This window comes from Canis lupus, unplaced genomic scaffold, assembly GCF_011100685.1.
Source record: "Canis lupus familiaris isolate Mischka breed German Shepherd unplaced genomic scaffold, alternate assembly UU_Cfam_GSD_1.0 chrUn_S2219H2419, whole genome shotgun sequence".
NCBI classification, from domain to species: Eukaryota; Metazoa; Chordata; class Mammalia; order Carnivora; family Canidae; genus Canis; species Canis lupus.
The window spans coordinates 3,795-25,895 of NW_023331103.1; the positions used below are offsets into that span (position 1 = coordinate 3,795).

The window sequence follows — 22,101 nt, forward strand, 5'->3', positions numbered from 1 at the left end:
AAATATATAGAGAAATAAGACCTTATTCTAAGGGGTAACTCATTTATGTTAAAATTGGACAGATAAAATGTACATACTTGATATAACTGGAAAACAATTTGACTTTATTAGCAAGTGTTATGCTGTGGTCAAGTTTAATAAAGAAGAGGAGACAAAATTATTGGTGATTGTGATTATTAGATAAAATTTATGGAAAACTGAGCTTGAGCTGACATTTAAGGAACTATAATTTGCTGATGGGACCTGCGTTCAGCCAGAAAGTACCATCAGTTATATTTTGAATTTTGCCAAGTACTGACCAATCCACCCATGTATCTAGATTAAATGACGATAGTGTTAATTGAGCCCCTGCCATGAGCCAGGAAAGGTAAGTAGTATGATTCCTAACATTTTATTAACAATTTCGGGGCTGAAGGGCGGCGGCTGGGGGGCTGTAGTGAACACCACAGCCCATGCAGTCCCCAGCCCGGAGGTCTGGCCACATGTGCAGGCTCCAGCTCCAGGGCCCAGGCACAGGTGCAGCCCCCAGCCCGAGGTCCAGGTATAGGTGCAGCCCTGAGCCCCGGGCCCAGCCACAGGTTTAGTCCCCAGCCCGGGGCCGGCCGCAGGTGCAGCCCCCAGGCCGAGGCAGGCACAGGCGCGCAGCTAGCCTAGGCACAGGCACAGGTGCAGCCCCAGCCCAAGGCCCGGCCACAGGTGCAGTCCGCAGCCCGCACCACCCCCTCCACAAACATGCTGCTATTTTTCAACCTCATCCTCTGGGAGCAGCTGGTATTTATGCTGTGTGGGCGCCTATGTCCTTGTCACTTGAGATGCCTGTGGCCATTTCCTTGAGGACGTGCCTGCCGTCTGCACACTGAGCTCAGCTGTGAGGAGGCTGCTTTCACCCTCGGCCTGGCTGGCGCTGCCCCCCTGTCTCGGAGACACCTCCCCCCAGGGTGTCCGTACAGCAGCTGCAGTGGCTTTGGGACCGGCTTCCGAGCTGGGCCAGGGGGTGGGGTAGCCGTGCAGCCGCTCTCAGGTGAACAGATGGAAACACCTACCCCCCCCCCCCCCCCCCCCCCCGCAGAGGGCTGCAGGGATGGGGGCCGAGGGGCCGGGCCCTTCCAGCCCCGGGGTGGAGAACTCGGCCCAAAGGCTCTCGCAGGAGGAGGAGGAAGGAGCTGCAGTTGAAGTGGACATCAGACGGTACCCTCCTCAGCGTCCTTTTAAAAACCGTATACTGTAGTCCAATAAGATAGCAACTGTATAGATTTGCTAAAGTAGATTTTAGGATCCTAAAAAAAAAGAATTAGGGAAAAATCGATCCAAATGTAGAGCTTTAGTAAGTGCACAGAATTATAATTTAAATGAAAATGGAAAATTGAAATAAAAAATACAAAACAGCCAAAAGAAGAAAATAACCAAGTCCAGTGTTTTTTTTTTTTGTTTTTTTTTTTTTTTTTTTTTTTTTTGCAAATTCAGTTTTATTCCTGTAGTTCATACCTTGACTTTTTACTCCATTGGCCAGAAACTGAGAGTTAAGAGGTTGATTTAAGAAATCTATTTAATCAAATGAAACCGACTCTCTAAAGTTGTTTTAGGTTTGTCTACATACATATGACAGCATCCAATGACTTTTTAAAGGATTTTATTTACTCATGAGAGACACAGAGAGAGAGAGAGAGGAAGAGACACAGGCAGAGGGGGAAGCAGGCTCCACGTGGGGAGCCTGATGGGGGACTCGGGGTCACACCCTCGGCCCAAGGCAGACGCTCAACCGCTGAGCCACCCAGGCGGCCTGACAACATCCAATGACTTAAAGAAAAATCAAAATACAAAGATTAAGAAGGAAAACATAAATGAATGAAAAAAATGGTGAGAATAATTGAAAATGTTCTTTTTTTTAAAGATTATTTATTTATTTATTTATTTATTTATTTATTTATTTATTTATAGAGACACACGCACATACACACAGAGGCAGAGACACAGGCATAGGGAGAAGCAGGCACCATGCAGAGAGCATGACATGGGACTAGATCCAGGGCCTCCAGGATCATGCCCTAGGCTGCAAGGCGGCGCTAAACCGCTGTGCCACCGGGGCTGCCCAATTGAAAATGTTCTTAAGAAGCAAGACCTTTGATAATTATAAAGTAAAATAATAAAATACAGATGGAACTAGAGGGTGTTATGCTGAACAAAATAAGTCAATCAGAGAAAGACACCATATGGTATCCCTTATATGTGGAATATAAGAAATATCACAGAGGACCATAGAGTAAGGGATGGAAAACTGAATGGGAAGTCATCAAAGAGGGAGGAAAACCATGAGACTCTTAACTATAGGAAACAAACAGCATTGCTGGAGGGAAGAAGGGTGGGGGGAATAGAGTAACTGGGTGACGGGCATTAAGGAGGACACATGATGGGATGAGCACTGGGTGTCATACACACTGATGAATTATTGAATACTACATCAGAAACGGAGTATGTACTATATGTTGGCTAATTGAATTTAGAAAAATAAGAAAATATGTTGATCACTTCATGTTATTATTATTTTCTGTCTTATTTGTCTGAAGTTAATGATGGGAAACCAGACATCAGTGATAGAATTCATTCTTCTTGGACTGACGAATGACACTGAGCTTCAAGCTGTGCTTTTCCTTTTTCTGCTGCTAACTTATGTCTTAAGCATCATGGGAAACTTGACCATCATCATTCTGACCCTTTTGGATTATCGCCTTCAGACTATGTATTTCTTTTCCGGAATTTTTCTGTTTTGGAATATCTTTTACTTCTGTCTTTGTTCCCAAAATGCTAGTCAATATTGCAACTGGAGACAAGACTATCTCCTTCGCTGGATGTTTCACTCAGTATTTTTTTGCCATCCTTCTGGGGGCAACTGGATTTTATCTTTTAGCTGCCATGTCCTATGATTGCTATGTTGCCATTTGTAAACCCTACATTATACAACTGTAATGAGCAGCAAACTGCATTCAACTTGTTCTGTGTTCCTGGTTCTCGGTTTTTGGTTGTCATTGTGCCACATACAATGACTCTCCAACTGCCTTTCTGTGCCTCCAATGTTATCAATCACTGTTGCTGTGGACTATACCATACTGCTGCATCTGTCCTGTTCAGACACACAGTTCATTGGAAATGATGGAGTTTATCTTCTGCAGCAGTACCGTCATTTCACCTTGGTGCTAGTGATTCTTTCCTACACGCACATAATCAGGACAATTCTGAGAATCCTTCTGTTCAACCAAGGAAAAAAGCCTTTTCTACATGCTCCTGTCACATATTGTGGTCTCACTTTCTTATGGAAGTTGTATCTTTATGTACATAAATCCTCTCTTAAGGATGCAGAAACTTTTATAAGAGATGTGGCCTGTTTTAAATAACCTCAGTTGCCCCTCGTGAACCCTTTCATCTATACCCGAAGGAAAAAGGCAAGTGAAAATAGCTTCAAGACATGGTCAGCAAGATAATGATGTTTTCAGGAAATGAAAGTGAGGTTCATAATAATAAAAAATAACAATACATGTTTGGAAAATTATAGATGTACATTATATAACATTGAAGTGTTTGCTATTATCTATCATCAATTATCCTAATGGGACACAAAAACAGTAAAACTACTATTTAATGAAGCCTATTTTGCCATCACTTGATTTCTTAAAAATTTTACAGGCCTGTGTGTATATGTGTGTGTATCCTCAAACATTTCATGCTACTTTTCCTTATCTGTACCTCACTTTTAAGGAAAGGATTTGGGAGAAAGGCAAGATTGGGAATATGACTTCCAATAGTTTCCTTTTGCTACTGAGTTTTGCTTATCTTACTCACTGCAATATGGTGTCAAATGCTGGCAGTTGATAACTGAATAGTTCAAATATACACCCAGAAGAAATCTACTTTGGTTTTGTATAATTAGCTTAAATAATATATTAGTGATTAATAGAAAGTTGGTTATTTCAATTATATTATTCAGATTTAAATTTAGTGTTTCACTATTGAGAACTTAGTCTACTAATATTTGAGATAAAGAAAGTTCTGACGAAGGGAGAAATCAATACATGTTGTTTTCAAACTGACAGGTAAATTCGTTAATAATGATTTATACACACATTAAACTCTGAGTGATCCAGAAAAGAGGGTAAAGGGATGTTCAATTTAGTTTATTTAGCGACATATCATTATGGCAAATTCTTACAATTTAGTGATGTGCCTAATCATTGTTCTGGTTCTCTTTAACAAGCATATGAAACAAAAACTATATTAACAGTATCTATGGTGTTAATAATCTTGTAAGCTTAAATCATATTATTTCTAACTTTCATACTAAACTTTACATTTTTGTAATCTGATCTCCTCAGGCAGAAATGTCCATCACAAGCTGATATTTTCTGAACATTGCTTGTTCATATTAATTTCTCAGAAAGCATGGCCAAACTCATACTATGATTTTTAAATTTTTAGATTTAAAGAAGCCAAAAAATGAATTAAAGAAGCTATAAAGTTTTCTACTTTAATCCTTTCAATGTACAGATGAAGAAAATTTGAATCCTAAAGATATTAACAAACTTTATTAAAGCATATAGTTAAGTTGTACTCTTGAATTCTTTACTCACCCATCATTAGATGCAGATTCTATTAAGTAGCAGAAATACTAAACAGTGCCCTAGGAAGCCATGGGGAAAGACGATTGGAAATGTAGAACTTGTTAGTTCATATACACCTGCCATAATTTCATCAGAAAAAAACACCTAAGTACCTGACACATGGCTGATGTTAACAGGTGAGTAAGTTAGATATTGTGGTTAGTTGTTTAGATTGACAGGTAACTGACTCAATTAGTTCACCTGATTATTTGTTTTCTACATCATCAGTGTATGTCAATCATAGTTACCCAAAACATTATGTCACATTATGGTGGCTGCTCAATTTCAGAAGACAGATCACATAATGATATGTAAGCTGAACACTATTGACAGAGGTGACTGCTTTTCAACAGACAAAATTCTGTTAATCACTGATTGGATAAAACACAAAAGTAAATCAATCAACCAACCAACCAATCAAAATCCAGGAACTGTATGTTGAAGTAGTTGAAAATCTGCAGAAGATAGGGGGGAAAAAGTTAGTCAGGATGGAGGAACCCTAGGACATCCAGGAGAATAATAAGAGGGAATAATAACAGAGTCTCTTAATTATTTTTTTTTGTTTTTTTTTATATAAATTCTTTTTTATTATTTATTCAATTAGAATGAGTTAAGTTCAGGCTGAGTTTGCAGGTTTGTTGCTGTTCTATTTTCTCCTTGTTTGTTTAGTTATTTTTTACAATTTTATGGAGTTAACAATTATGCAAAATAAAGTGTATCTAATAAACGTTTAGAACTTGAGATTTGATACCTGGATATACTGTGAATCCATTACCAAAATCAAGATAATGAACTTCAAAAGCTTCCTTAGGCAACTCTGGCAATTTATCTCTGGAGGCGTTGTAATGTTTCAATTGACTAGGCTGAACTATTTCTCTAGGATGTCCCTTCCCTGTTTGTTTCCTGTTATGGTGAACCACCAGAGAGATTATTTGGAATTTGGAGATAGAGAATAAGCAGAAGCCATTTGGTAGCTCACACAGGTTGTTTTTTATCTGCTGGTTTACCTTGTTGGTAGGAGACGGGTTGGATTTATTTGTCGGTAATTGTTCCATTTTCACCTGGAGTTTTTTTTTCTTCTTCTTCAACTCCAAATCCGGTTATCAATGTTTAGCTCTGTGGCAAAATGTCCAAGCTTTTATAGGACACCAGTAAACCTGAGCTCAGATGGCGACAACACCTAACACAGGTTTCAATTCTTCCTCATGCTTATGTTAGACACTGGCTTTACATTCATCACATAAATGAACTCAAAATTGAGATGTGGACCTATATGTACACGGCAAAACTTTAAAACTCCGAAAGTACAGAGAAAATCTAGATGACTTTGGGTTTAGTAATGATCTTTTAGCTACAACACCATAATCCGTGAAAGAAATATGTATAAGCTGGACTTCATTAAAATTAAAAACCTCTGCTCTGCAAAAGATAATGTCAAGAAAATGAGAAGACAAGGCACATACAGGGAGACAGATTTGAGAAAACACATCTAAAAAGGATTGTCAACTCAAATACACAAAATCTTAGAATTCAACAATCTGAAAAAGAACAATATTAAAAAATGGGCCAAAGATCTTGACAGACCCTCACCCAAGATACTACAGAGATGGCAAATAAGCACACAAAAGATGACCCACATCATGTGTAATCAGGAAAATGTAAATTAAAACAATAAGGAGATACCATCACTACACACATCCTGGAACATGACAACACCCAATGCTGATGAGGATGTGGAAGAAAAATGAAACTCTCATCTGTTGCTTGGTAGAATGTGAGATGGTCTAGCAACTTGGAAGACAGTTTGGCGGTTTCTTGCAAAATTAAACACATTTTTACCATACGATCCAGCAATCACTCATCTTGATATTTACCCAAATGAGATGAAAACACGTCCACGCAAAAACCTGCACATGGATCTTTATAGCAGCTTTATTCATAATTGCCCAAACTTAGAAGCAGCTAAGATACCTGTTAGTAGGTTAAATGGATAATCTATGATACTCTAGAAATAGAATATTATTCAGTTGCTAAAAATAAATGAGCTATCAAGTCATGAAAATACACAGAGGAAACTTAGTGCACGTCACTAAGTGAAAAAAACCAATCTGAAATTTTATGATTCCAACTACATGCAATTCTGGAAAAGGAAAAAACAATGAAGACAGTAAATCAATGGTTTTTCAGTGGCTGAGCGATAGGGAGTGATGAGGTAGGCAGGCCACAGAGGATTTATGTCTATATATCATCAATATCTGTATTATTCTCAAACAACCTATATCATCTACCTAGCTAATATCTTTATATGTCTATCAATCATTATACATTTTTTCCAAATCTATAGAATGAACACTCACTGAGAGTGAACCATAATGCAAAATATGGATTTTGGGTAATTATGATGTATCAATATAGGTTCATTAGTTGTAACAAACATACCTCTATGCTGAAGGAGGGAAATAGGGAAGGCTGTGTGTGTATGAGGTCCATGGGTATATAGGAAATCTCTGTACCTTCCTTTCAATTTTGTTGTATACCTAAAAGTGCTCTAAAATTAGCACCTTAAATATTGTCCCTTTCTGAAACAGATTTCTAGACTATCTGGCCTGATGATATTTGCATAAAACATTAAGTAAAATGTAGTAGACAAAAAATAGGGAGTCAAAGTTTTCTTAGTTTTCATTTTCTCTTGCTTTCTACCTGAGGACAAAGCCACCAAGGGCCAAGAGGTACACCCCTACCCACCAAGGGCCAAGGGGTAAAGACAATATTTAGTAGATAGGACAATTAGATAGATTCACCTTAGTTATGAGTCCCACCTGAAATTCCAAGGGATGAGCTTCATTATTATTGGTTACAGAGAATCAAATTAAGTTATTGGCATTCATATTCTTTCAGTTTATTTCTTGGCTCTGCTTTTCATTACCCTAGTTTGACAGTGAGGTAAACATGCTCTATTTAATGAACTCCTGAAAGTTCTGGGTTATTTTTATAGCTGTAATTATAACAGAAAAGAATATTCTAACATTTACAAAATATTTATCACATTGAGTTTTACTGAACTGACTTTAGTTTCATGCCCAACACTAATTGAGTTCTTATTTGTAGAGAGAATGTGATCATTTGTAAAGCCCAGAGTAGAAGTGTAGTCTTGAACTAATCATGGAGTCCAAAGCCTTGATTAGCTAACTATGGTTTATAGATCCGCATATGAATTACAGAAGTCATTCTACCAAAAGAAGATAATGAAAAAAAAGAAAAAAGAAAGAGAAGAAATGGAAGAAAAAAGAAAAATTTATTGAAATAGAGAAAGGTGTGTATGTGTGTATGTGAGAGAGAGGGAGAAAGAGAGAAAAGTCAGAAAAGACAGTGAGAGAGAGGGAGATTATTTAGGATATACAAAAGCAATTATCTACTTCAAAACAATTTGACTCTATACCAGACCATATGGTAAAACTGTAGGAAGCATCCTCTAAGTAAATAACTGCTACATTACGAAGTTTTCCAGATTTTTAAGTAGCATATCACATATACAAAATGACAAAGCACTACAATAAATTACATTAGCAGGCAATGGAATCAGCATGAGAATCTCTAATTGCATCTCTACACTCAATCCCAAAACTGAATCCATCATCATTTCAGAATACACGTAGATGAGTCTTTGCTACCAACTGATTAGGGATTGCTGGTACTGGATAGACATAGCCTCTGGAATCAAGCAGAAATGAATTTGAATTCTGTTTCTCTGACTAGCTATGTGACGAGAGTAACTTATCGTACCTCTCCAAAGTGCATTTTTTACAAGATAAATCAGAATAATTTATTCTACAAGTTTTCATTTTATTTTGTTTTTTAATCTGAAGAATACTGATTTTATGCTTTCAAAATAGCCTTAAAATATCTCAAAATAAAAAAAACTTGTTATATTATAGATGTAGAAATTAAGGAATACAGTTAGTTCCAAGATGAAGAAGGAATAGTTGAGAAAGCATCAAATATGATCTTTCTCTCCAGGATGCATTTTATTCTTAATCAAAGTTACTTGATTTAGTATACATACATGAGTCAGTATTTATTTACTTATTTACTTATATGGCATAAAATGTAAAATAAAAAATAATATACCATATAATATTTTATTACACTAGCATAGTGGGTTTTTTTTTCAATTCTCAAGACAAAGGATGATATTGATATTTTAATCTCAACTTCCCACTTTTAAATATATTTATTTAAAACAATAGAGAATGTGTATCAGGACATAAAAGCCAAGGAAAGGTAAAATCCCAAGGAAGATATATAATTGTTTCGAACTTAAAAGATTTTGCAGAAAATCAAATATAAGTACAAAATATACCACATAGATATAAAAATAATTAACTCTCCATGAACTAATATATAAAGTTGACTAAAATATCTTTCAAGTATTTGCTACATTTAAATGGAAGAAGCAGAGAAGAAATGAGTCAAATTTGAGAATGTTGGGATGCCTGGGTGTCTCAGTGGTTGGGCGTCTGCTTTCAGCTCAGGGCGTGATCCTGGGGTCCTGGGATCTAGTCCGGAATCAGACTCCCAAAGGGGAGCCTGCTTCTCTCTCTTCCTGTGTCTCTGCTCCTCTCTCTGTGTCTCTCATGAATAAATAAGAAAAATATTTTTTAAAATGTTTTTAAAAATTGAGAATGCTTACAATGGAACAGAAAAATAAAATGCTTGCTTCACTTGCTGTTTCCTTAGAGTATAAATAAAGGGATTCAAAAGTGGAGCAACAGAAGTATTGAGAACTGCCACTCCCTTCATCAAGGATATCCTCTGTTTGACTGAGGGTTTAAGGTACATAAAGATGCAGCTGCCATATGAGAGGGAGATGACAATCATGTGAGAAGAACAGGTGTAGAAAGCTTTTTTCTCTGGTTGACAGAAGGAATTTTTAAAATTGTCAGGGCAATATATGTGTATGATAGATTTACTAATGCCAAAGTGACCAGCAGAGTCACCAAAGCTAAGATGAAACTCATCATTTCCAACACGTGTCTGTCTGTGCAGGAGATCTGCAGGAGGGGAGCAGTGTCACAGTAGAAATGATCAATGACATTGGAATCACAGAAGTCCAGGCTTAAGCCTAAATGAGTCCTGGAAAGATGATGAGGAAACCAGTGATCCAAGAGCTAAGGACTAGCTGGATACAGATTTTGCTGCTCATAATGGTTGTGTAATGCAGGGGCCTGCAGATGGCGACATAACGATCGTAGGACATGACAGCCAGGAGGTAACATTCAGATGCTCCAAGAAGGAAGGCAAAGCAACTGAGTTGCACGACAGTTATAAGAAATGGTTTTGTCACCAGTTGCCATGCTTACAAGCAATTTGGGGATGCAGACTGTCATATAAGAAATTTCTAAGAAAGAAATATTTCGAAGAAAGAAATACATAGGGGTCTTGAGATGTGAGTCCAGCAAAGTGAGGGTAATAATAACTAAGTTGCCTGAGATGCTTAGCAAGTAAGTGAGGAGCAGGAAGACAATAGCACAATCTTCAGTTTGGGGTCCTCCATCAATCCTGCTAAGATAAATACTGTCACAGTTGTACGGTTTTCCATCTTGACCTTTTGATACGCTTCTGCTCTGGTAAAAATATTGAGAAAACAATATGCACAAGAACCAATAGTAAATTATGAAGATAATTATGTCAGAATATTAGTAGTTGCTATTGATTATACATACTAATAAGGCACATTTTTGAAATGATTAATGTAAGATAAACTCTAACAAAAACTAGTACTTATATTTTTTATTATTTTTATTACTTTATTTTTGAGGAAAGACAAATATTTTCTACAAATCTGATGAATAAAAAACTATCTTATAAATCATCTTTGCAGTCTGGCTTAGATTTATGGTAATGAGGTAAAGAAATGAACAAGCATGTGAAAAAATCATTTCTACTTTTCTCAGTATGTAAGCGCTAAGATGTCACAGTACTACTCAGCCTGATGACTGTATAAATATCATTGCCTCAAGGAACTGGCCATGAGTGCAACAGAGAAACAAGGTGATATATAAATACTTATGATGGTTGAAAATAGAAATCAAGCGTAGATTTAAGTTTAATTCTGGAAGTAATTCCGGTAACAACTGTAGCTCTTCCCTGGTTTGGCCTGCGCTGCCTCTACTTAGATAATGAACACTCTTTCTTGGTCCTGATTTTTTTATTCCTATAAATCAGTGTTTTGTTCCTATTCCATCTCTTCATTTCTTCACTTTTACTGCCTCCTATGACAATATTAAACTTATCTGATTGCATAGTAAAACGAACTTGAACAGAATTAAACTAATTCAGTGTTTCTTCTGGTTATAGTTCTGAAAACAGGAAGAGAATAAGAATAATGAGGAGAAATGCAAAATAAAGTGAATAAGTGTTCAAAGAGAAGGGAAATAGAGAAGAAAAAGTAAAAAAGAGAAGGAAGACAAAAGAAGTAGAAAAGAGGTAAGACAGTAAGGGAAGGCTATAAAGATAAGAACTTACCATTAAGATTGGATTTTTCTTCAGATGTGACAGTGACTGGTATTTAGCTCTGGGCCTCTTACCTGATAGATAGAAATGAGTTACAGCAAAACTGTAATTTACCTCCACCAAGGGGAATACAGAGAAGAAACTCTGGCAAATTTGACTCAGATGATCTGTCACTTGGCAAGTGTTTTTAGACACTGGCAAGTAATGCTGACTGCCCCCAAATAATGTGGTAACTCAACAGATAAGCCCGTGCAAATGGAGTTGACTATGTGGTTGAATATTACATAAGCTCTCATTAAGCTAAATGTCATGAAAACTCCCAGGTATAAACATTTCATCCCTTGAGGGCAACTTTCTTGTTTGATGACTTCATTATCAGTTACGCTTCTCTAAGGAGTTCATCATCAATATGAATCACTTATTAAATAATTATTTTTAGTTTCACTGGTAGAATTTAGTGTATTCATGTGCTGCATACAGCACCTGATGCTCATTAACATCCAGTGCCCTCCTTAGTGCCCATCCCCACACCCATCTTCCCTCCAGAAATCCTCAGTTTGCTCCCTGTAGTTAAAAGTTTCTTATGGTTTGCCTCTAAGTTTTTATCTTATTTTATTTTTCCCTCTACTCCCCTATGTTGATTTGTTTTGTTTCTTAAATTCCACATGAGTAAAATCATATAATAATGTCTTTCTATGACAGACTTATTTCGCTTAGCATAATACCCTATAGTTCCATCCACATCATTGCAAATGGCAAGATTTCATTATTACTGTTACTTTTTAAATAAATTTATTTTTTATTGGTCTTCAATTTGCCAACATACAGAATAACACCCAGTGCTTATCCCTACAAGTGCCCCCTCAGTGCCCATCACCCATTCACCCCCACCCCCCGCCCTCCTCCCCTTCCACCACCCCTAATTCGTTTCCTAGAGTTAGGAGTCCTCAGTACTGTCTCCCTTTCTGATATTTCCTACCTATTTCTTCTCCCTTCCCTTATATTCCCATCCACTATTATTTATATTACCCAAATGATTGAGAACATATAATGTTTGTCCTTTTCCGATTGACCTATTTCACTCAGAATAATACCCTCCAGTTCCATCCACGTCGAAGCAAATGGTGGGTATTTGTCGTTTCTAATGGCTGAGTAAAATTCCATTGTATACATAGACCACATCTTCTTTATCCATTCATCTTTTGATGGACACCGAGGGTCCTTCCACAGTTTGGCTATTGTGGACATTGCTGCTAGAAACATCAGGGTGCAGGTGTCCCGGCATTTCACTGCATCTGTATCTTTGGGGTAAATCCCCAACAGTGCAATTACTGGGTCGTAGGGCAGGTCTATTTTTTACTCTTTGAGGAACCTCCACACAGTTTTCCAGAGTGGCTGCACCAGTTCACATTCCCACCAGCAGTGCAAGAGGGTTCCCCTTTCTCCGCATCCTCTCCAACATTTGTGATTTCCTGCCTTGTTAATTTTCCCCATTCTCACTGGTGTGAGGTGGGATCTCATTGTGGCTTGGATTTGTATTTCCCTGATGGCAAGTGATGCAGAGCATTTTCTCATGTGCATGTTGGCCATGTCTATGTCTTCCTCTGTGAGATTTCTGTTCATGTCTTTTGCCCATTTCATTATTGGATTGTTTGTTTCTATGGTGTTGAGTTTATTACGTTCTTTATAGAACTTGGAAACTAGCCCTTTATCTGATACGTCATTTGCAAATATCTTCTCCCATTCTGTAGGTTGTCTTTAGTTTTGTTGACTGTATCCTTTGCTGTGCAAAAGCTTCTTATCTTGATGAAGTCCCAATAGTTCATTTTTGCTTTTGTTTCTTTTGCCTTCGTGGATGTATCTTGCAAGAAGTTACTGTGGCCGAGTTCAAAAAGGGTGTTGCCTGTGTTCTCCTCTAGGATTTTGATGGAATCTTGTCTCACATTTAGATCTTTCATCCATTTTGAGTTTATCTTTGTGTATGGTGAAAGGGAGTGGTCTAGTTTCATTCTTCTGCATGTGGATGTATAATTTTCCCTGCACCATTTATTGAAGAGACTGTCTTTCTTCCAATGGATAGTCTTTCCTCCTTTATCGGAGATTAGTTGACCATAAAGTTCAGGGTCCACTTCTGGATTCTCTAGTCTGTTCCATTGATCTATGTGTCTGTTTTTGTGCCAGTACCACACTGTCTTGATGACCACAGCTTTGTAGTACAACCTGAAATCTGGCATTGTGATGCCCCCAGATATGATTTTATTTTTAAAAATTCTCCTGGCTACCCGGGGTCTTTTCTGATTCCACACAAACCTTCAAATAATTTGTTCTAATTCTCTGAAGAAGATCCATGGTATTTTGATAGGGATTACATTAAACGTGTAAATTGCCCTGGGGAATATTGACATTTTCACAACATTAATTCTGCAAATCCAGGAGCATGGAATATTATTCCATCTCTTTGTGTCTTCCTCAATTTCTTTCAGAAGTGTTCTATAGTTTTTAGGGTATAGATCCTTTACCTCTTTGGTGAGGTTTATTCCTGGGTATCTTATACTTTTGGGTGTAAATGAGATTGACTCCTTGATTTCTCTTTCTTCAGTCTCATTGTTAGTGTATAGAAATGCCACTGACTTCTGGGCATTGATTTTGTATCCTGCCACGCTACCAAATTGCTGTATGAGTTCTAGCAATCTTGGGGTGGAAGCTTTTGGGTTTTCTATGTAGAGGATCATTGGCGAAGAGGGAGAGTTTGACTTCTTGTTTGCCAATTCGAGTGCCTTTAATGTCTTTTTGTTGTCTGATTGCTGAGGCTAGGATTTCCAGTAATATGTTGAATAGCAGTGGTGAGTGTGGACATCCCTGTCTTGTTCCTGATATTAGGGGAAAGGCTCCCAGTGCTTCCCCATTGAGAATGATATTTGCTGTGGGCTTTTTGTAGATGGCTTTTAAGATGTTGAGGAATGTTCCCTCTATCCCTACACTCTGAAGAGTTTTGATCAGGAACGGATGCTGTATGTGTCAAATGCTTTCTCTGCATCTAATGAGAGGATCATATGGTTCTTGGTTTTTCTCTTGCTGATATGATGAATCACATTGATTGATTGACGAGTGTTGAACCAGCCTTGTGTCCCGGGGATAAATCCTACTTGGTCATGGTGAATAAATTTCTTAATGTATTATTGGATCCGATTGGCTAGTATCTTGTTGAGAATTTTTGCATCCATGTTGATCAGGGATATAGGTCTACAATTCTCCTTTTTAGTGGTGTCTTTGTCTGGTTTTGGAGTTAAGGTGATGCTGGCCTCATAGAACGAATTTGGAAGTACTCCATCTCTTTCTATCTTTCCAAACAGCTTTAGTAGAATAGGTATGGTTTCTTCTTAAACGTTTGATAGAATTCCCCTGGGAAGCCATCTGGCCCTGGACTCTTGTGTCTTGAAGGTTTTTGATGACTGCTTCAATTTCCTCCCTGGTTATTGGCCTGTTCAGGTTTTCTATTTCTTCCTGTTCCAGTTTTGGTAGTTTGTGGCTTTCCAGGAATGCGTCCATTTCTTCTAGATTGCCTAATTTATTGGCAATAAACAGAATAGCTGATAATAATATGTTTTTAAAATTGTATTTCCTTGGTGTTGGTAGTGATCTCTCCTTTCTCATTCATGATTTTATTAATTTGAGTCTTCTCTCTCTTCTTTTTAATAAGGCTGGCTAATGATTTATCTTTCATTAATTCTTTCAAAGAACCAACTCCTGGTTTTGTTGATCTGTTCCACCATTCTTCTGGTCTCGATTTCGTTGAGTTCTGCTCGAATCTTTATTAACTCTCTTCTTCTGTTGGGTGTAGGATCTACTTGCTGTTTTTTTCTCTAGCTCCTTTAGGTGTAAGGTTAGCTTTTGTATTTGAGTTCTTTCCAGTTTTTTAATGGATGCTTGTATTGTGATGTATTTCCCCCTTAGGACGGCCTTTGCTGCATCCCAAAGATTTTGAACGGTTTGTATCTTCATTCTCATTAGTTTCCATGCAACTTTTTAATTCTTCCTTAATTTCCTGGCTGACCCTTTCATCTTTTAGCAGGATGGTCCTTAACCTCCATGTGTTTGAAGTCCTTCCAAACTTCTTGTTGTGATTTAGTTCTAATTTCAAGGCATTATGGTCTGAGAAACGCAGGGGACGATCCCAATCTTTTGGTATTGGTTCAGACCCGATTTGTGACCCAGTATGTGGTCTATTCTGGAGAAAGTTCCATGTGCACTGGAGAAGAATGTGTATTCAGTTGAGTTTGGATATAAAGTTCTGTAGATATCTGAGAAATCCATCTGGTCCAGTGTATCATTTAAAGCTCTTGTTTCTTTGGAGATGTTGTGCTTAGAAGACTTATCGAGTATAGAAAGAGCTAGATTGAAGTCACCAAGTATAAGTGTATTATTATCTAAGTACTTCTTCACTTTCGTTATTAATTGATATATTTGGCAGCTCCCACATTCGGTGCATATATATTGAGGATTGTTAAGTCCTCTCGTTGGATAGATCCTTTAAGTATGAGATAGTGTCCCTCTTCAACTCTCACTGCAGTCTTCTGGGTAAATTTTAGTTGATCTGATATAAGGATGGCTACCCCTGCTTTCTTTTGAGGACCATTTGAATGGTAAATGGTTCTCCAAGCTTTTATTTTCAGGCTGTAGGTGTCCTTCTGTCTAAAATGAGTCTCTTGTAGACAGCAAATAGATGGGTCCTGCTTTTTTATCCAGTCTGACACCCTGCGCCTTTTGATGGGGTCATTAAGCCCGTTCACGTTCAGAGTTACTATCGAAAGATATGAGTTTAGGGTCATCATGATATCTATTCAGTCCTTGTTTTTGTGGCTTGTTCCACTGAACTTCTTAAAGGGGAATTTTAAGAGTCCCCCTTAAAATTTCTTTCAGAGCTGGTTTGGAGGTCACATATTCTTTCAGTTCCTGCCTGTCTTGGAAACTCTTTATCTCTCCTTCTATTCTGAATGAGAGCCTTGCTGGATAAAGTATTCTTGGTTGCATGTTCTTCTCATTGAGGACCCTGAATATATCCTGCCAGCCCTTTCTGGGCTGCCATGTCACTGTGGAGAGGTCTGCTGTTACCCTAATGCTCCTCCCCATAAATGTCAGGGATTTCTTGTCTCTTGCTGCTTTAAGGATCTTCTCTTTATCTTTGGAATTTGCAAGCTTCACTATTAAATGTCGAGGTGTTGGATGGTTATTATTGATTTAGGGGGGGATCTCTCTATTTCCTGGATCTGAATGCCTATTTCCCTTCCCAGATTAGGAAAGTTTTCAGCCATTATTAGTTCAAATACATATTCTGGCCCTCTGGCCCTTTCGGAGCCCTCGGAACCCCAATTAAACGTAGGTTTTTCTTCCTCAGGCTGTCGTTTATTTCCCTTAATCTATCCTCATGGTCCTTTGTTTTTCTCTTTTTTCCTCAGTTTCCCTCTTTGCCATCAACTTGTCCTCTATATCACTCACTCGTTCTTCCACCTCGTTAACCCTCCTCCTAGGACTTATAGATTTGATTGCATCTCATTCAATTGATTTTTACTTTCTGCCTGATTGTATCTAAATTCTGCAGTCATGAAGTCTCTTGAGTCCTTTATGCTTTTTTCTAGAGCCACCAGTAGCTGTATAATAGTGCTTCTGAATTGGCTTTCTGACATTGAATTGTAATCCAGATTTTGTAACACTGTGGGAGAGAGGACTGTTTCTGATTCTTTCTTTTGAGGTGAGGTTTTCCTTCTAGTCATTTTGCTCAGTGCAGAGTGGTCAAAACAAGTTGTATTGGGAAAAGGAGAAAAAGAGAGTAGAGAAAGAAGGAAAGAAAAGAGAAAAAAAAAGAAAAAAAGGAAGAAAAAAGAAAAAAGAGAAGAAAAAGAGAAAGAAAAAGAAAGAAAGGAAAAAGGGTGGGGGAAGCAAACAGAAATCAAAAAGAAAAAAAAACGCACGGGGGAGTATCTTCTGAATCTGTATACTGTAAGTCCCTTGACTTCCCCTGGAACTGGTCCGTATAGCTGGTCTTCTGGGGGAGGGGCCTGCTGTGCTGATTTTCAGGTGTGAGCACTTGGGGGAGCTGCTCTGCCCCCTGCCTGGTGCAGGGCTCAGTGGGGGTTGTTTACCCCGTGAGGCCGCAGGAGGAACAACCGCAGTGGTGGGGCCAGCTCTGGAGCCCTGGAGTCAGCTCCCGCAGGAACTACTGAGCTCTTGATCTGCAGGGCCTGGAGGCTCCGGGGCGGGGCCGCTGATATACCCAGCTCGTGGCAGGAGCGTCCTTGCTGTCCTGGGCCCTCCCGGCCTCTGCCTGTCCCGGGGGAGGCCGGATCCTGGGCTGTGTCCCGGCGCCCAGTGCTCCCGGGCCTGCGCTGTTGGATTCCCGCTCCCGCCCCGCAGTCCCCTCCGCGGAGCTGCCCCCGAGCCCCCCGAGCCGCTCCCGCCCCGCAGCCGCCTCCGCGGAGCCGCCCCCGAACCCCCCGAGCCACTCCCGCCCCGCAGCCCCTTCCGCGGAGCCGCCCCCGAGCCCCACGAGCCGCTCCCGCCCCGCAGCCCCCTCCGCGGAGCCGCCCCCGAGCCCCTCCGAGCTGCTCCGGGTCCCGCCGTGCGCGCTGCAGCCCTTAGGGAGCTCGGCGCACTCTCCCGGGGCGCAGGTGTCTGTTACTGTCCCCGGGAGCCCAGGGCATCCCCGCCCTCCTGGGTCCTGCTCCACCTCCCCGCGAGCCCCTTTCCGCCCGGGAGGTCGGTGCAGCTCCTGCGTCTCCGGGACGGGGCTCTCCTGTCCTGGGGACACTCACCCCGGCCTCAGCCCGGCTCCTCGCGGGGCCCCTCCCCCTTGGATGCCCTTTGTTTCTTTATTTCTTCCCCCCCCCCCCCCCCCCCCCCCCCCCCCCCCCCCCCCCCCCCCCCGTCTTCCTACCTGATAGTGCGAACTCTTCTCACTGTAGCATTCCAGCTGTTCTCTCTTTAAATCTCAGGCCGAATTCGTAGATTTTTAGGATGATTTGAAGGTTATCTAGGTAATTTGCTGGGGACAGGTGATTTGGGGACCCTACTCTTCCGCCATGTTGCACCTCCCTCAGATTTCATTATTTTTGATGGATAGGTAATTTTCTATTGTATATACATACCACGTATGTTTATCCTCTCATCCCTCAATGGACATCTGGGCTCTATAGTTTCCCTATTATGGATATTGCTGCTATAAACATATAAACATTGGGGGGCAAGTGTTTGCATCCTTTGGATAAATACCTAGTACTGCAATTGCTGGGTCATAGAGTAGTTCTATTCTTCACTTTTTGAGACACCTCCATGCTGTTTTCCAAAATGGCTGTACCAGTTTGCATTCCCAGTTGTTTTATAGGTCCATGGAGAACGCATCGTTATGCACCAAGGAGTCAAGGATGTATATGTCAATATCCCTGCCTATTGTGGCTTACCAATGTATTGAGGTGACAAAATCTGTGCTTGAATACAGCAACGTACAATGTGCCATAAACTTAATGGTAAATGAGATTCACTCTTTCTATGGGGCTTATGGATGGAAGGAGATTAATAAGAACAGATGTTTTTGTTTTTGTTTTTGTTTTTGTTTTTTAAAACAAGATGGATCCAAAGCTAAGCATTGAAAATAGCTTAGGAAGCAGAGTAAGGCATTTTAGGTAGGATAAACACTGTGAAAAGGTATTTAAGAATGAAAACTCATAAATTAACAAAAGTTTATCAGAGAGAATATAATAACGGTTTTCTCCAGGGAATATTGAAGGTTCTAGAGATCCTGGTTATTAGTGCCAAAGTATAATAGCATCTTCCTAGTAGTAACACGCATTCTCCCAAACCTAAGGAACAATTCCTAAGGCAACTAATTGTATTACAATGGCTACAGTCATTTGAGTCAAAAACAGATCCATCACCCCCACAAGTAATAATTTTATCAAACCAGACCTAGTTTTACTCCTGCTCCCCAGTTCCCTAGATATGCTGGAACAGTGTGCTATAATGTTTAGCAAGCGTATTACTTTTATTTATGTTTTCATTAAAAACTGAAAGAAAATTTTCCCTAACTATAAAATCATGAACACTTTTAGTCAAAAATGGTGTCATTTAACAAATCAATTTCAGATCCTCTATAATTAAAATGAATTAGAATAAAAATTATTAATATAAATTAAGTACTCAGAGTTTTAGATTTGTTTTCAGTATGTGAATTATAAATCAGTCTACAAAACACTAAAACTTACAAACTATTATTCTCAAAGCCAAAGAAACAGAATTATTCAGGCAAAGGTTTTCGTTTGGTGATGTTCATACTTTTTATATTTCCATCGCAGGATAAGGCACTTAGGTTTACTTTTTTTGCTTCTTCCCAGACATCACACTGAAATGTGTAATTCTTAAAATAAGTTTTAACACTTATAGACATTTCATGATTAGCTATTAAGCTAATACAATACAGTACTAAAATTAAAAAACTATTTATCCTTTCAAATGATATGGTTTATTCCCAGGGAATGCTGTAAACTGTGTCCATATTTCTCCAAGGAATTCAGATTCAGAAGCAATATTTCCCTGAGGATCTTTGGCTTGTTTACTACACAAGAGATGCCAAAATATACAGACTCTTTCCTATCTCCTTCAACTATGTTTCAGGAGATGCTGTAACAAAATATACTATAGTAAAGCACCATGTACCCCCTTTACCTTCATTAATTTATTAATCAATTTATTCCTTCCTAAAATACCTATTCATTTTGTGTTTGAAATGTAACAAGCACTTCTGTATATCTAGGTCATATGTCCTGAGAGCTCCCCTACCCCTTCTTCCCTGTGAGAACCTGGCAACAAGTCTATGAAATCTATGAAGGGAGCTCTTACAGATACCTCATCTTTCAGCATGATAAAATGCCTATACACATCATCATCAAACTGATAAACACCAAAGAAATGAGAAAATCTTAAGTGTAGCTAGAGAAAGAGGCTACATTACATACCATGAATATTAGAGAACAATGGCTCAAACAATTTCTAACTTCTTTTCAGAAGCTATGGAGGCCATAAAACAGGGGAATCTTTAGAGTGCTGAAAAAAAAGCTAATTCTTATTTCATCACGCTCAAAACTTCAGAATAACCACCAATTGATCTCATATAAAAAAAAAAACTCAATTTTAAAATTCTTCAACACATTCAGTCTCTAGTTTGAAGGATACCCCAGAGACCCCAGATCCTAAGTATACAGGGATGAGAAAATATAGCAGATAACTTTCTGCCCTGAAATGACTTAGAGTTATCTAAGAGTTTATCAGAACAGAAGGATAAAAGAGACAGTGAGAGAGAGCCGAAACACATGTAGAAATTAATATTAATGGTGTCATAAAGAACAAAAGACTGAGATAAAGTCTATAAAGAAGGGAAAATTCTCCTCACATATCATCTTTTTTTGAGAATGACTCTTTTGTGGAGAATACATTTAATTAGAGGCCTGGAATTTGGAGGTAGAGTAGGAGCAAAGGTAAGGAAAGAGGTGAAAGAGAACTTGAGGAATGGAAAGAGCGTCAGCATTACAACTGGTGACAGCAAATAAGAAAAGAGTGAAAGAGGATGAAGATGAGCAGTGAGGAGCTGTGCCAAGGATTCTTACCGGTTACTCATTGCCTGCAATTCAGTTAGGTTTAGGACATAATTTTAGCAAAGAAGTAGCAAAAAATGAGTTAAATTTTAGAGAACATACTTTTATCTTCTCTACATAAAATAGATTGGGTGAGGGAAGGAAGCAAAGATTCTTCAGAAGGTTATTACAGGCTACTAGTTAGACCAGGTGGAAGGCAATGGTAGACTGGATTGAATGTTAACAGCTGGAGAAGACACTGAGTCTAATCACAAATGTTTCCTGCTGAACACACATTGAGACTGGACATCCTGGACATTTTGCATTTTGGTGTGCTCTATAATTGGATTCTTATGAATGGAGATTATGAAAATGACCTCCAGGCTTACCAGTGAAAACCTCCCATGTGACACCACTCTCTCTTCCTCCATCTGCTGGCTGACTGTAGAAACCTGTTGAAGATGGAAGAACCTTCAAAGTAAATTCTGAATGATTGGATAGAGTAGGGGAGGCACATCCACCCTACAAACAAAATCTCTGCCATCCATGCTGCATGTTTGACTTTAAATTTTCAGGAAATAGTTTTCCATTGTATTAAATCTTTTCAAAACATGAACTGACTCCTTGAAAGTAAGCACAGTGGCTAAGCCTTGAGAGAGATAATGACCAGAAGAGAAAAAAAGGGAGGATTCCGTCGTATTGGTAACAATCTGTTCTTTATCTGAGGGCTACTTATGTGGGTATGTTAAATTTGTGAAAAGTGACCAAGTTATATAGTATAATAGTACATTCTGTACATACATTTTTACTTCATTGAAATATCTTTAAATATCTAATATGTAGCATTGCGATTATTTTAAAGTTTATTTGTTACAACAGTAGTATTTGTTTTAGGTACTTAGCAGTAGAAATAAAGAAGGTAAAATGAATTGAAATAAATTTTCTGTAGAATCAGACAAATTTCCTACAGATTGGATGGAGACAGATAACAGCTGCCCAACCTTAGACTCTAAACTCATCTCCTTTCAATCTAGATCTCATGAGTTTGACCTTCCATGGTATGTCACACATTTAATTATTTCCTTTGTCAATGATGACATGTCTTGGTTTTCAAATCCTGAAACTAATTAAGTCCCTAAAACTGCCACTCTAGAGGATGCCTTGAGAGGTTTAATTTAGGTAAATATAATATAAGCCCCTTATTGAATCAGGATTCAAACTTTTAGCAATAATCCCCTTAAAAGTCTTTCACAATATGGGTTGGGGGATTTCATATTTCCCGTGTGGAATGTATACTTGTCATGGTTAAGTAAGCTGTA

General features: G+C 38.8%; 1 pseudogene; it reads left to right on the forward strand.

Moving 5' to 3' along the window:
* The first annotated feature begins 1,081 nt into the window (after positions 1-1,081).
* Positions 1,082-22,101, forward strand: part of LOC119879039 — a 30,353-nt pseudogene continuing 9,333 nt past the window's right edge.